At 43.8% G+C, this 16,381-nt stretch overlaps 1 long non-coding RNA gene across 2 annotated transcripts; it reads left to right on the forward strand.

Annotated features, from left to right (window-relative positions):
• Positions 1 to 346: 346 nt before the first annotated feature.
• On the forward strand, positions 347 to 3,493 carry LOC146891817 (uncharacterized). Of its 2 annotated transcripts, none has more exons than XR_014996960.2 (3): positions 347 to 521; positions 1,291 to 1,361; positions 2,842 to 3,493. It is a non-coding gene; the product is annotated as an uncharacterized LOC146891817 (long non-coding RNA). The 2 variants fall into 2 exon arrangements; XR_014996961.2 differs by having other exon boundaries at positions 3,199 to 3,493.
• Positions 3,494 to 16,381: the final 12,888 nt, after the last annotated feature.

Here is a 16,381-nt window from a genome sequence, read left to right on the forward strand (position 1 = left end):
AGGGGAATAACTTCCTAAGTACTCAAATGACTGTTGAATGCTTTTGGTTTCTCAGATTCCCTTCATTATTGTTTGCTGGTATGAATGCTGCTGGGAACTTCTTTTCCTTCTATTGTTCTCCCCACCCACTCTGTCCTTTCAGCACAAGAGCTAGCGCTTCTCTAGAAGTGGCCTTGAACTGGTCCTCCCCTGACCCTACGAGCTACTGTTTACTAGCCCAAGGTAGCTGCCTGACCCCATCCAGGCTAAGTTTATTCTACGGGAATTTCAAAATTCAGGTAGAAAGATTTCAAAATACAGAGATGGGAGAAAAAGGAGCGCGGGAGGATAAATGTTTCTCTTGCATTGGTTGTGACATGCAAAATTGATGAGCTTTATGGAATTCACATTCTTCATTGTGAACTGAAGAACAGACAAAGCCGTTAGACAGTGAGGGAAAGACAGAAGACCTATAGGAGGCAGAGGAAGAATTAAAGCTGACATGCTGGTGAACTCTGTAATTCCAGTCCTCAAGAACTGAGGTAGGAAAATTAGAAGTGCCCATCTCAAAAACTAACAAAACAGTCAGGCGTGGCAGTGCACACCTTTAATCTCAGGCCTCAGGAGGCAGGGCAGGTGCAACTCTGAGTTGGAGACCTACCTGGTTCACATACCCAGCTCCAGACTGATCATAGCTATGAAATGGGAAAAAAGGGCAAGCAGCATCTAAGAGTTTTGAGAGACAGCTGTATCAAAGAGCATAGAAAGTCTTCAAATACATTTCCTAGGCTTGGGTCCCCACTGTGACACTTAGTATGTGTGTGATCCAGGGTATCATGTTTAGTTCTCCAGTGCCTGATTGTCTTGTCCATGAAATTAGGCTAGTCATGGCCCTAACCATGCATGGGGTGGGGTGCTGAGTGAGGCAGGCTTCAGCACTTGGGGAAATGGAGTCGGAATGATTGCCATGAGTTTAAGACCAGCCTGTACTATACAGAAAGTTGCAGGTCCACCTGAGCTACAGTGTGAGACCTTATATCTAAAAAATAGTATACATAAAGTCAGTGATGTTTCTTGATTGGTAGAGTGTTTGTATACAATGCACAAGGCCCTGTGTTCAATCCCTAGCACCACATAAACTGGGAGTGGTGGAAAAATACTTGCCACCCCAGCTCTCAGGCAAAGTTTCAAGGATCAGAAGCTCAAGGATGAACTAAAGACAGTAGTTAAGAGCACTCACTGGTTGTTCTTCCAGAGGTCTAGGATTCAACTCCCAGCTACATGGTGGCTCACAACCATCTTTAACTTCAGTTCCAGGGGAACCAACTCTCTCTTCTGACTTCTGAAGGCATGAGGCACAAACATGCTACACAGACATACATGTAAGTAAACCATTCATACACATAAAATTAAAAAAACAGTAGTTAAAAATTACTTTTAGCTATACTATGACTTGGAAGTTAACCTGGGCTATAAGAGATCTGTCACCCATACATCCCTCCTCTCTTCTATCTATCTATCTATCTGTCTGTCTGTCTGTCTGTCTGTCTGTCTGTCTGTCTGTCTGTCTATCTGTCTATCTGTCTATCACCTATCATCTATCTATCTATCTATCTATCTATCTTCTATCTATCACCTATCATCTATCTATCTATCTATCTATCTATCTATCTATCTATCTATCTATCTATCTATCTATCTATCTTCTATCTATCTATCTATCACCTAGCATCTATTTATCTATCTATCTATCTATCTATCTATCTATGCATCTATCTATCACCTATCATCTATCTATCTATCTATCTATCTATCTATCTATCTATCTATCCACCTACCTATCTATCATCTATCATAACACTTATTTTCCAGGTCCCAGGGCACAGACTCTGAGATAGGAATTTGGATACAGGTAATATTGGCCTGTATTGTTGAGGTCTATCCCATGAATAAAAGAAGGAAGCCTGCATCCTGGGCAGAGGGAGAGGTTGAGCCTATGACACAGTTGTCTCAGAGGCGTCACACAGTTCATTGGGGGAGGGGAGAAACAGGACTGACTCATGAGGCCTTTGTACCTACCCTTGCCTCACATTTCTGTCTCCCATGAGGAAACTGGTGAGAGTTCCCTTGAGAATTCAGACAGGACAACCCCTGAAGTGGTTTTGGCTATGAGCTGTCAGCAGTCATCACTCATGGCAGTGGGCAGGGCTAGATGACTCGGAGTTGGACATGGCTCACTCCTGTCATCTCAGTGCTCAGGAGGATAACGCAGAATTGCGCATTTGAGAGCAGCCTGATAATAATGCCCTGTCTGGACAATGGGAGAGAGAGAGAGAGAGAGAGAGAGAGAGAGAGAGAGAGAGAGAGAGACAGGGAGAGAGAGAGAGACAGGGAGAGAGAGAGAGAGAGAGAGAGAGAGAGAGAGAGAGAAAGAGACAGGGAGAGAGAGAGAGAAAGAGAGAGAGAGAGAGAGAGAGAGAGAGAAAGAGACAGGGAGAGAGAGAGAGAGAGACAGGGAGAGAGAGGGAGAGACAGGGAGAGAGAGAGACAGGGAGAGAGAGAGAGAGAGACAGGGAGAGAGAGGGAGAGACAGGGAGAGAGAGAGACAGGGAGAGAGAGAGACAGACAGACAGAGAGAGAGAGAGAGAGAGAGAGAGAGAGACAGGGAGAGAGAGAGAGAGAGACAGGGAGAGAGAGAGAGAGAACAGCGGTTGTAGGCAGATCTGGGTGGTGCATGGTAGTACCATCCAGTAGACAGGTCTTCATAAATGGCCCTGGTATATTCATTCGCCACAGATTCATTCAGTTGAGATGGTGGCCGCAAGCTCACTGATTTGTACTTTGCATCACTGTCTTTCCCAGTTCCAGCTGTAGATCCTTCCAGCTAAGTGTGAAAAACAAACCTCCTCCAAGCATGCCAGTACTCAAATGTATGAGTCAGCATTCTCTAGAGTAACAGAACTTACAGACTGAATTTCTATGTATATAGAAAGAGGATTTATTAGAATGGCTTACAGGCTGAAGTTCTACTAATCCAACAAGGGCTGGCTGTGAATGGAAAGTCCAAGAATCCATTAGTTGCTCAGTCCTGGAAGTCTCAGTTGGTCTTTAGTATATTTTAATAACTAAGCTCTAATGCCAAGGAAAGAACAGACTTGCTAGCAAGACAAGGGCAAGCAGGCAAAGAGCGAAAGTGTTGGTATCCTATGTCCTACACAGGCTTCCAGCAGAAGATGAGACCAAATTAAACGTGTATCTTCCTGACACAAGATCTGGATTAAAAATCTTGGCAGTGGAAAAGCTGGGCAGTGGTGGTGCACTCCTTTAATCCCAACACTCAGAGGGAAGGGGCAGGAGGATTTCTGAGTTTGAGGCCAGCCTGTCTACAGAGAAAAGAAAAGAAAAGAAAAGAAAAGAAAAGAAAGAAAACAAACAAACAAAGATCTGAATTAAAGGTGTGTATTTTCCTACCTCAAAGTCCTGACTAGAAGTGGATTCATTCATTTTAAACTAAGCAAATATCCCTCACAAATATGCCCTCCATTTTGGGGTGTTAGTTCCAGATGTAGTCAAGTTGACAACCAAGAACAGTCATCACATCACAGGAAAAGATACTTGATCAACATTGGAAAATGGGACTCAACTTTGGTAAACATTTGTCATCCTAGCACTCAGTAAGCTGAAGCGAGAAGATCATCCCGGTTTATTCTGGAATAATAAATTTTATTTTAGAGGTGAAGGCTCATTGGCATTATGCCACCAAGAGGAAAAGAGCTAAGAGCAAATGGATTTTTTTTTCTCTGTATTTATCTATGTATCTTTCTTACATTGGTGACCCACAGTTAATTTTACATTAGGCATTATGACTTTGTTAATATCAAAGGTTTGGTAGAAATTAAAAAAGAAAGCATAAGAATGCATGATGCCAAGGAGTAAGGAAAATCAGGGAGCCTTTGGGCTGGAAAGGTGGCTCAGTGGTTGAGAGCACACACTGCTCTTACAAAGGACCAGTTTGGTTCGCAGCACCTGTGATGGTCTGTGCATACTCCTGTGTAATACTAGCTCCAAAGGACATGGTGGCCTCCGTGGGCTCCCCCCCCACACGCACATATCCATACACAGACACATAAGTAAAATTAAAGTGTTTTAACAATGAGCCCTGTCTGTCTCCTGAATTAGGTATTGGAAGTGAGGGCGCAGTGAAGCCACCAGACTTGACCACAGAATGGGTAGAAAGAAATGTGTATTAGGGGAACGAACTACCAGGATGTCTCTAAATAACACACAGTAACCTGCTTGGAAAGCAATCAAATTTTACAGGATAGTCAGCAGGGTGGGGGGCTTTCAGCTGATGCAGGCTGTTCAGATTCATGGGCATTAGATGCCCTTGCTCGAGGTTGGTGACTGTTGGGGAGATAAAGATTTTCCTGAGGAATGCTGAGTCTAGGCTTCCATTTACCCAGTCAGTCCTTCTCCTCACCAGGTTTGTCTGTTTAGGATGTTGTCACCAGCACTGCCATTTGGGGGGCTTGCTCTGGACCCAAAAGTTACCTACATCAGTCAACTTTATACACCTAACTTCTAGTACAAGGTCGTTTGTTTGGTTTTGATTTTAAGATAAGGTCTCTCTCTGTACTCCTGGCTGTCCTGGAACTTGCTGCACCGACCATGCAGGCCTCTGACCCCTAGTGCTGGGATTAAAGGCATGCACCATCATGACCAGCCCTTTTTACTTTATTTTACTATTTTCTGTCCAAGGTCTTAAATGTGGAAGAAATAAGATAAAAACTTGTTGAAAGAAAATGAGAATCCCCTCTAACTATTTACTTAACGATTACTCCACATTTGCATATTGTTAACCCCTCCAAAGGGATGGTTGAAACAGTGTAGCCCAGGTTGACCTCACATTTTGCTATATAGTTGAAGATAACCTTGAACTAATCTTCCTGCCTCCACCTCTCCATGCTGGGACGATAGATAGATGCCATCATTCACAATGTCTTTCTTTTTTTACTTTTCTCCTTGTTTTGCTCCCCCTCCTCCCTCATTCTCTTTTCTTCCCTCTCTCTATCCCTCCCTCCCTTAACCATTTTTCCCCATCACTATATAATCTTCCTCATTCAGCACCTAAGTGCTGGTTTGTTTTCTTTCAGAAGACAAGAACTCAGGCTAGAGACAGCTCACTTTGGAGCAGACCTGTGGTCTTGGTTCCTTTCTAACAACAAAGAAAACTTGTAATCCCAGCACTTCAGTTAGGGATCAAAAGGCTGAGGTGTGACTGTCAAAGGTGACTAGGTCTCCAGAGACCAAAATTCTACAAATCTGCCCCAACCTTGTAAAACGTTTATGCAAATCTTCTATTTCCCTACTGGTCAACTTTTGTTTATAAACAGGTCCTGCTGCACCCCAGAACCCGGTGACTCAGGGAGCTTGATGTCCTCTCCTTTCCCTTCATTTTCTCTGCACCAATTATTTATTAACCAATTGCCTCAGACCGTGAGGTCAAGCTCTCACCAAGAGGGTGAGACACTGTCTCCACCTGCATTAGTATAAGAGCTTCCTGTTCCAGCGGGCTTGCTAGCCTGGTGTTAGGCTGTGCACGCCCTTTTGGCAAGAAGAAATTGCCTTGTTGGGTCACTTGTGCTTTGTTTCTTTGTGAAATGACCTTTCTAACAAAGGAAATCCTTGGCTGTGTAGTGAGTTTGAGATTGCTTTGGACTACACTAGACCTTGTTCCTCCTGCTCCCCCAGAACATATTAAATCTTGTTGTAGTGCCCTCAGAGTGCAGCATCTGTTCTGTCCCTTGTCACTCTAACTGTGGTGGTTTTTTGAAAGTTGTTATAAGGCAGGAATTCATTCCCATCAGTCCCATCATTTTCTAGTGACCTCACAATGCTGGGTGCTGGTGTGACCCTTTGTAGGCTACCCCAGTTCTCTAGCTAGGGTATCTTTGTGAGGCTCACAGCTCTGATGAGTATTGCTCTCTCTGTTGCCTATGGATATGTATGGAGTATCTTCCCTTTACATAGAATTATCTAAACTAACTGTCTTTGAGTTGTTTTCTTGTTGTTGTTTTGAGACAGGGCTTTGCACAGGAAGACACACGTTCACTATGTACCCAAGGCCGGTTGTGAAACTCTTGATCTTCCTGCCTCCCCCTCTCAACTTCTGGGATCACAGGTGTGTGCCACTATGCCCATCTATGGACCTAGGGTCTTGGGCACAAAGTAAGCTGAACTATACTTCTGATAGAAAATCAGAAATATTTATAAGCTCATATTATGTATCTGGGCACATCATATTAATAGAATTTTACCACACATCTCAGTGGTATCGTCTGCTGTATCAAAATGGATCCAAGCGATCCTCTGTTGTAGAATAGTTTATTTCCTTCTTTGCTGTTTTGATGGTGCCACTAGGGACATCTCTGGAGTGATGTCCTGCACCCCCCCCCATATTTTCTTTAGGGTTATAATTGCTAACTTAATCTGTTTTACATTCTCTTAATAATAAGGAAGTGATATCATCAATAGTTAAGGACAGAGTAGTTTTCAGGACTTAAAAGTGCAACTTGATAAAAATAGAAATCTTAACAATCCTACCATGAAGACAAGCTTAATTATCAACTCCAACAATTCAAGGAAGCTTTGTCCCAGTGGCCCAGCACAGCCATCTTCCTGGCTACTTTATTTTTGTTTAGAATCTTGCTGTCAAGTGAACAATGTAGTTTGGGAAGAGTTTTCAGTTATTATGTTTTGCTTTGCTTTAAATATATAGTTAAGTTATCTTTTACCTTTAAAGAAGTAGGACTGGATAAGAACTAAACAAACAGTTTTTACTGTTTCTCACCTGCTTAAATCATAGTGTTTAACCAAAAGATATGTGTGTGTGTGTGTGTGTGTGTATTCTAAGATGGGTATGGCACCTGTAATCCCAGCACTTGGGAGGCAGAGGCAGAGGCAGGCAGATCTCTGTGAGTTCTAGGCCAACCTGGTCTACAGAGTGAGTTCTAGGACAGTTAGGACTACATTGTGAGACTCTGTCTCAAAAATCGATAAATAAACTAGTTAAATAATAATAATAATAGTGCAGTATATTCCAGAGATGGAAAGGCAAATGTTGATGATAGAAAGCTTCTAAGGCAAAGTGAGCTGTCTCACTTAGCAGAACCACAGGAAAAAGAATGAGACCACAGTTCAGCGTCTATGTCACTTTAAAAATAAGTGTGCTTAATAGCTATATTTTATCAGCCTCCTCCTCATCATTACTGTGTGTGCACAAACATGTGTACTGCATGAGCCACAGTTCAAGAGTGGTCACAGGATAACTTTTTTCTCCTTTTTTGAAAATATTTTTTCTCATATAATATATCCTGATTATAGTTTTCCTTTTCCTTATTCCTTCCAGTTTCTCCCCACTTCCCTTCCCATCTGGATCCACACACTTTCTCTCTCTTGTTAGAAAAGAAACAGGCTTCCAAGGAATAATCATAAAATAAATATATAACAATTTAATCAAAAAAAATAAAATAAGATAAAACCAAAACTAATGCATCCAAATTGGACAAAATAAGCAGAAGGAACAGAGCTCAAGAATGGCGCCAGATGACCTTTCTCCTTCCATCACGTGGGCGCTGGGACTGGGCTCAGGCAGCCAGGTTTGGTGGCAAACGATTTTACCTCTGAGCTATCTATCCAGCCCTATCACTTCTAATCGCCTGTCAACTAGCATATAAATTTTAAGAGGGGGAAGGGATAAAGGGTGAAGGAAAGAAGGAAGGAAGAAAGATGGGTTGATGTGTGTATATGTGAATATGAATACTAGGTTTTCTGCCACCTGATAATAAGTTTCTCTGCTGGTGCAGTAAGTCAGACCAAACCAAACTGAAGAAGTATAACAGCAGGGTTATTGAGAAAAGCACCTCCTGGGTGAGTTCACTGCCCCAGAGACAGAGGCCAGAGAAGTCACCTGCCCGAACTAAGGCAGGGAAATTTTATAGATTGTAGGGAAGGGATGATGATGTGTCTGCCACAACCTGGGTTTGTAGCCAAGTATGATCAAAAGCAGGGTACTCAAGGGGACTTGAGTGGCAGTATGAGGGGAGGAAGCTGCATTACTCGCCATGAACTTGTTTTGGTGCCTTTCCTTTGCTCAGAGGAGTTAGGAGACAGAGAGAGACAGAAATGGTGCTTCTCAGACTGTGGGGGATGAGGGGAGCTGGAGGCACCAACTGAACCATGAGTGCAGTACTTGCTGAGGTCAGAAGATGGCAGTGAGTCACCCAGAGCTGGAGTTGATGGTAGGTTGCCAGTTGCCTCATGTGGGTGCTGGGAAACAAACTTGGGTCCTCTACAAGAGCTGTATGCATGCTCTTCACCACCAAACAACTCCATCCCGTACTTTCCTCTTGTTAGGGCACTGATCCCATTATGAGGACCCCAGCCTCATGACCAACGTAACAGCTAATCAAATCCAAACTATTCCATATGAGACCTTGCATAGAGATATGTCTAGTCCCCATCTCTAGTACAACAAATGTGTTTCTTCTACATGCCCATCTTCTTGTTCTACCAGTACTTCCCATGTTAGTTCATGCTTACGGAGACAACTGATGCACTGGGAAGACTGGGAAGTAGAATGGCGGTCACTCTACTTCCAAGCCTTTTCTTCTTACAGACGCACAGTTTTTTCCCTTTCCAACTCCAAAGCCACACAGGCAACCCTATCCGTTCTTCTTCTTGTGCTTTTCAAAATTCTGAGGATTGCAATGTTGCCATACCCTCCAAATGCAGTCCTCTGCCCATGCCAATCATCAGCCAGTGTGGAGGGCAGATGCATGAGCTTTACACTACCCAATTCTGACGCATCTGGAGGGAAATGTCTGCAAGCCAAGGACATCTTGCACCACAGACTCCCACTTGTGGCCCATTGGAGACTTTCGTGGTTGCTCTAATGTGTTCATCCCACCAGCATAACAAAGGTGCCAGAAAATGGGAGCAGGGGTGGCCTTCAAGGACAGGACAATTGAGAAAGTTCCTATCAGCTTTGCACGAGATTCATGGGCTTTACCCAGGTACCTTTGTAATGTATTAGTTGTGTGTGAACATAGTTCAATCCATACGATCTCTCCTCATATTGTATTTGCCTTCCCTGAACCAGTTCTCAGCAAAGAGAACAGGATTCTCTGGATTAGCTTAGTTTGATAAACTGAGAGGAGGGTTTGGGAAGAGTCAGTCACAAAGTTCAACCACAGAGGAAGCATATTTCACCACGGGATCCTGGGTCTGAGAGAGCCGCCCAAGGCCAGGTAGAAGAAGCAGCACAGCCAGGAGTTAAACTCAACCGAGATTCAAAGCCTCTGCCTTTTCTCGCTTCCTTTGGCCTTTTGACTTTGCAGTTCATCTGGGCCTTCTTGTTTTAATCCCTTCTCCTTTTGGTTTTATGAAGTTTTAAAAAACTATTATACAGCCGGGCGGTGGTGACGCACACCTTTAATCCCAGCACTCAGGAGGCAGAGGCAGGCAGATTTTTGTGAGTTCAAGGCCACCCTGGTTTTTCAAGAGCTAGTTCCAGGACAGGCTCCAAAGCTACAGAGAAACCTTGTCTCGAAAAAACAAAAAACAAAAAAGTGTTATACATGTGTGTATTTTGCATGTGTGTGCATCACATCCATACCTCATGCCCACAGAGGCCAGAGGAAAGTGTGGGATCCCTAGGGGCATGGATGGTTGGGAACTGCTATATGGGTCTGGCGGTTGAACCTGGGTTAAGAACCAGGGCTCTTTTTAACCTCTAAGCTGTCACTCCAGATTCCTCTCCCCCCTTATTAGAGATAGAGTCACACTATGTAGCCCAGGCTGGCCTGGGGTCTGCTATGCTAGACATACCAGGCTGGCCTGAAACTCAGAGATCCTCCTGCCTGTGCCTCCCAAGTGCTGTGATTAAAGGTGTGCACCCACACCCACCTTTCCCAGTCCACTTTAATGGGACCTGGGACTGAAGGGAGCATTGCAATGTCAGTGCACACAACGTAGGCCCTGGAACATCACTCTCCATTCTGGACTCTAGGCATGATGGGCCAGGCCACACAATAAGACTTGGCCACAGCTGCTGGCAGGTATCATTTGAGGCGCAATGCCATTTTCTGCAGACCTTCACTCCTGTTAAATAGGGCAGCTAGGTAACTCCAAACTCAACTTCCATAGCTAAGTCTCGTCTTAACTTGCTCGAACTATCTGTCAGGGGCTTCGATTCTGTCTGTGCTGTCCCTTCCTCTCATTTGGGAAAAAAGAAAACTTTGACAGAAGACAGACACAGTCTATGTCCACTGGCTCCACTAGCACTGTCTGAGGGCCATAGGCCTCACATTCATTTTGTATATGCCATGAATATGAGAACTGATCTCACAAACTCTCTCAGAGCCTGACAAGTAAGAAACACAATAAATAAGAAGTCCTGTGGCCAGGCGCCACCACACACCTGTGATCCCAGCGCCCTGGAGACAGCATTGGGAAGATGGCATGGATATGTTGCCATCATCCATGGTGAGTCCGCACTCAGCTCTGCCAGGGCTGCATGAGACCCCCCTCTAAAAATACCACCTCCCCAGAGAAGTTCTTCAGATCTGACATCCCATCTTTTGCCTAAGTTTCTTTTGATTTTTCTCGGCCTGAAGTGATTAATGCTTTCTTTTCAGATTCTCATTAAAATTACAACAAACACAACTGGTTTGCCATTAAGTAGGAATTGGGTTTTTTGAGTTATTACATCCTGGCATGTATTTATTTATATATTTAGAGACAAGATCTTGATATGTAGTCCCAAACCAGTCTTGAACTCAAGATTTCCCTGCCCCAGTGTTTTGAGAGGCAGGATTACATCTCTATCACCATACCTGGCTCCCAGGCAGACACTTATTTCTTTTATTTTGAGTGAGACAAGGTCTCATGTAGCCCAGGCTGACCTTAAATAGGTAGCCAAGGATGACCTTGAACTTCTGTCATTCAAGGCACAGCATGGTTCAAACTGTTTTTTAGGTTCCCAGTACTGCAAGAACAGCATACCTGTGGTCCTTTGTTTCCTACCTGGACTCCTCTTGGCCTAATTTATAAAGCTGGTCTTCACTTTGGTGTCTATTGCAAAAGCTCTTTATCTGGTAGGTACCCTTCTAAGTACTTCATGCCAATAATGATATGAAATTTATTGTCCTAAGTGAGACCTTGTTGAAAATGAGGAAGATGATTCTTGGGATTTGGGGACAAGGAGGGGTAAGCAAGGTTCCTGTAGCAAACAATGACCTTCAACTTCTGATTCTTCTGCCTCTACCTCCCAAGAGCTTGTATCATAGGCATGCCATCATGCCATGAGAGAGACTGTCACATTAAGATAGCAGGTGCTACACAGTTGTCCTGGGCTAATAAACATATTAGATAAAAGACTGGGAGCAAGGATATTGGGTGGGTCTTTGCTCATCTTCTCCTAGGCAACTGAGACCTTGTAATTGCAACCCAGCCTTTTTTGTGATTGGAGAGTATCATCAAGCAAGACAGATCTCCCCAACATTGGTTGTCTTACCCAAGGATGGTATACTCTACCCTCCTGGCTAGATGTTCATTAGCTGAGTCACATTCTCTAACCTCTCCCTGGATAGCATGCCCAGGGCCAAGTCCCAAGACTGGTGCCTGTTTCTCAGAAAATATCCATGGTTCCAGTGACAGTACAACTTGTGCTGTTAATGAGCATATGGTTAAAGTGTAAACCTTTCTTAAACAAGGGAAAGCAGACGCAAGGTCTTTTGCATCCATAGGACTCCAGCCAATGCACTTTGCTGGGAGCTACAGTCCCAACTTGGCATGAATTAGGTCATTGGGTCAGATGATACTGGGAGTGAGTTACTTGACAGACAGCTTTCTCTCCCTCCCAGGCTTTCTCTTTGGGGTCTTTGCATAAGATTGTATCAGACTCCTAGTTTTAGACACTTGCCACAAAAATGCTTTCCAAAGTATCTCTTCCTAAATGATAATTTCTCCTTTATTAAAAAAACAAACAAGCAATAATAACAACAAACCTTGCTGAGCTTCAGGTGTATTCAGTTGGTGGACTGCCTGCCTGGCTCTCAAAGCACTCTATCTGATCATCAGTATTGCACAAACCAGTAGGTGTGGTGGGGTACAAGTGCTAAGTCTATCTTAGTGCTTGGGAGGTAGATGACAGAGGACCAGAAGTTCAAGGTCATTCTTAACTACACTGGGAATTTCGGGGTGGGGGAACCTGCTTTAGTGAGCTTGTCACAGAAGCCTGACAACTGTAGTTTCATTCCTGCATCCTACACGGTAGAAGTAGAGAGCTATCCAAAAGTTGGCTCCGGATCTCCACACATGCACTGTGGCCTGTGTGCCCCCAATAAGTACACACACATGCAAAGGCAAAATGAGTAAGTGTAATGCTGCTGCTGCTGCTGCTGCTGCTGCTGCTGCTGCTGCTTCTTCTTCTTCTTCTTCCTCCTCCTCCTCCTCCTCCTCCTCCTCCTCCTCTTCTTCTTCTTCTTCTTCTTCTTCTTCTTCTAAATCAACAAATTGAAAACACCTTGGCTAAAAGGCTGTGACATGAAGGGAGGGAATGACAGCGACACACAGGATGTAGCTGCTTAGGTTATTACACCTGTGGTGACTTAAGGCAGAGACAGGGAACATAATGGCTCAGAAGGTAAAGGGGTTGCTGTGCATGCCTGTGCTGAGTTTGAGCTCATATCCCATGGAGGAAGGAAAGAATCGACTCTGAAAAGTTATGGCTTCCACATGGACACCATGCAAGTGAGTATCCCCCACTAACAATAAATAGAATTAAAATTAAAATAAATTAAAAGGCAAAGCTTTTAGGTTGGGGTCCAAAGGCTTCTGAGCTATATCATCTCCTGAGGACACTTTGGGGAGTACAAGGACAAGTGCAGAAGTGCTGTGTTGCAAGTCTTCCTTTAAGTATATCAAATCCTTCTTCCCCATCAGTACATTTCTTTACCAATTCTGGAACTCAAGTCAACTCAAACAAACAAATATGTATTGGGGTCTACTTGGAACACAGCACAAAGAAGCATTAGGGTTCTGACACCACAAGTACAAGTCATAGTCATGGTCCTGACTTTGTTTTAAGACAGGGTCTTACTGTGCAACTCAAGTCACTATCAAACCCAAACTCATGACAATCCTGTATCAGTCTCCCAAGTGCTGAGATGACTGTGTTGTCCCACCATGCCTAGATGAGCATGAGATATCTTGAAACATGTTAGCTTCATCTTCGATTTTTGCCACAGGAAACTGAACTGTGCTTCTTCTATAGTATCAGCACTATATCACTGAGCCATACTTTAACCCCCCCATAACCTTATTTATTTATGTTTAATTTATTTATTTTGTTTATACTCATGTTTTGCTTGCATGTCTCTGCACTACATGCATGCCTGGTGCCTGAAAAGGCCAGAAGAGTGTATTGGATCTTTTGAAACTGGAGTTAAGGATAGTTGTGAGACACTGTGTGAATGTTGGGAATTAAACCCAGATCGTCTGTTCTCTTAACTGCTGAGTCATCTTTACAAGCCCCATATTAACTTTAAATATGGCTAAAGCTAGATACCTCACCTTTCATTTTGTTTTGTGTGTAGCAGGGTCTCATGTAGCTCAGGCTAGATTTAAATTTACTGTGTACCAGAAAATGACCTTGAATTTCTGACCTGCCTGCCTGCTGTTCTAGAGTGCTGGAAAATTAAGGCTCCACCATGCCTGGTGCCTTTATATTTGAGCGAGGGATTGAAGCCAGAGAGCTTTATACACACCAGATAAGCACCCCACCAGCTGATCTCTGTCCCCCGCTGTGACCTCAATGCTTTTCTGTAATTGGGATTTTACCTACGGCCTCACACATCCTAGACAATGCTCTACCAATGAGCTATATCCTCAGTCCTGGATAAGTTCTTGGGAGGAGTTCATGTATATCATGAAGATCCATGTATATTCACAAGCTCTCTCTGGTCTGTCTTCAAAGACTGGAGGGACCCCTGAATGAGCCGAGCGGCTCAGAATGTCCCCAAGCTTCTGTGGTCCTCTTTGTTGTACTCTCACATCCCCAGAATGGAATAGCTGTTAACTGGCCTTGCTTCTCTGGAACAGAGAAAGACGTGATACAATAAGATGCTGTCCAGGAAGGCCCCCAGGCCTAGAAGTTCTTAATGAGACTTTAGTAGTGGATGTGGGCTGAGTCTTCAGTCCCTGTCATCATAGAAAGTCCCAGCTGTCAAGTGACAGTCTCAATTCAGGCTAAAAGACCGTGGCTTGAAAAATGAAACAGAATCTGGCCGTTATTCAAGAATTTAGAACAAAGTTTAAACCTAAACTGGGACCAGTGCCTGAGTATTCATCAACTACGCAAGTGAAAGGCGGTAACACAGTGTTCCTCTGGGACAGTGGGGGAAGGGGCACACTGACAGTCATTTTTAGACAGCAGTTTTAAACAAAGTGAATATTTCTTTCTTTTTTTTAAGTTTTTATTTTAGGGGTGGGTTAGAAAGATGGTATGGTGCCTAACAGCAAACACTGCTCCTCCTAAAAACCTGAGTTTCATTCCTAGCACCCATGTCAGGTGGTTCACAACTGCCTGTAACTCCAGCTCCAGAAGATTCGATGCCTTTAGCCTCTGCAGACACTGCATGTCATACCCATCCCCACAGAAGCTCACAAGGTAAACATGATTAAAAAAAGGAAATGTCTTTTAAAAACATTTTAATGTTTAAGTCTGGTTTTTCAAGACCATATTTCTCTGTGTAGCCTTGGCTGTCCCTGAACGCACTCTGTAGACCAGGCTGGCCTTGAACTCAGAGATCCAGCTGTGTCTGCCTTCCCCAAGTGCTGGGATTAAAGACATGCTCCACTTCTGCCCAGAAAACTATTTTTTAAGGCAGGATCTCACTCTGTAACCCTGACTGCCCTGGATCTCACCATCTCACCACATTGCTCACACCAGCCCGTCTATTGTCCTGAAACTCACAGTACTTGCTGTCACCAATTTCTCCCTCGTTAAAACAACAGAGGTGTGTGTGTGTGTGTGTGTGTGTGTGTTAAATACCAGAGAATGCACCAAGCACTCTGAACTCTTTAAATTTTTATTTTTGAGACAAGATCTCACTAAATTGTCAAAACTGACCTGAAACTTACTACAGCCCAAAGTGGGCCTTGAACCTTGGTGTCTCAGAGCTGGGCTTACAGGTATGCGCCACCCAGTCCTGGGATTATAGGCATGAACCACCATCTCCCACTCCTTATTCCTTTTTGAATAGTGTTCTTTTTCAATTTGATGGTATTGTTGGAAAGTGCAAACTAGGAGGCAGGCCCAGCTGGAGGAAGTAGGTAACTAGGGGGTCCCTGGGCACTCCTCCTTACTCTGCCTGCTTCCCAGCTGCCTCGAGGTGAGCAACTCTGCTCTGTCACACCCTTCCCACCATGCTGTTCTGCCCCATCTCAGACCTAAAACAACGCAGCCAACTGACCATGAAGGAATCTCCCTAAACTGTTTTCTCAGGCATTTGTCATTGAGATGAAAGTATCTAATAGAATAAGAATACAACATAATCATGAGTCACGCTTTTTGCCTTTTTAAGGGGGCCAGGAGGCTCTCCTGTAGCTCATTGTGTATCTGAGGATGACCTTGGACATCTGATCCATTTGTCTTTGTGTCCCAGGGACGGGAATTGCAGGTGGACACCATATGTGTTTTCTTCTTTTTGTTTATCGCTTTCTGAGATTCTTCTGTGCTCAGTATGACTTGAATGAAATGTCAGTGATTGTTCTCACTTTCCCCACTCTGTTATCCAGCTTTGTCTTCACTGATCACATTAGCAGGTAATACTGCACAGCTCCCAGGTAAAAGAAACAGTAAAGGAGAAGAGAGGAGAAACTTCTGAGTCACACAGCAGTATCTGTCAAAACAATGTTTTCAACTGTAGTTCATGACCTCTACAGTTGTGAAATCAATTCACGAGTTTTAAAATCCAGTATATAATAGGAAAGGAGGAGCACATAAGAGAATAGTGTAATACAAACAGAACAAAAGCAAGGCCTTAGCAAACATTTGTTTCTCTTGTACACCCAAAAGTATGTGTGTCTTGGTGAAATATATCCTAAACTGAAGTCACGGGGAAAGGAAGGGAAAAGGAAGGGGAAAGGAGGCCACTTATATCAGTCTGTTTGTGTGATTGCAATGCAATGCTGTGGTTGGGTAACTTTATGGAGAAGAGGTTTATTTGCTCTTGTGGAAATGATCCAAAGTCCAAGGACTGCCTCTGGTAATGGACTTTGCCTTTGTGATGGCAAAGTCCCAATGGTGGCAAACAGAGTCACATGGCAAGAGGCAGAG

The sequence above is a fragment of the Myodes glareolus genome, chromosome 13, assembly GCF_982192425.1.
Source record: "Myodes glareolus chromosome 13, mMyoGla1.1, whole genome shotgun sequence".
NCBI lineage: Eukaryota > Metazoa > Chordata > Mammalia > Rodentia > Cricetidae > Myodes > Myodes glareolus.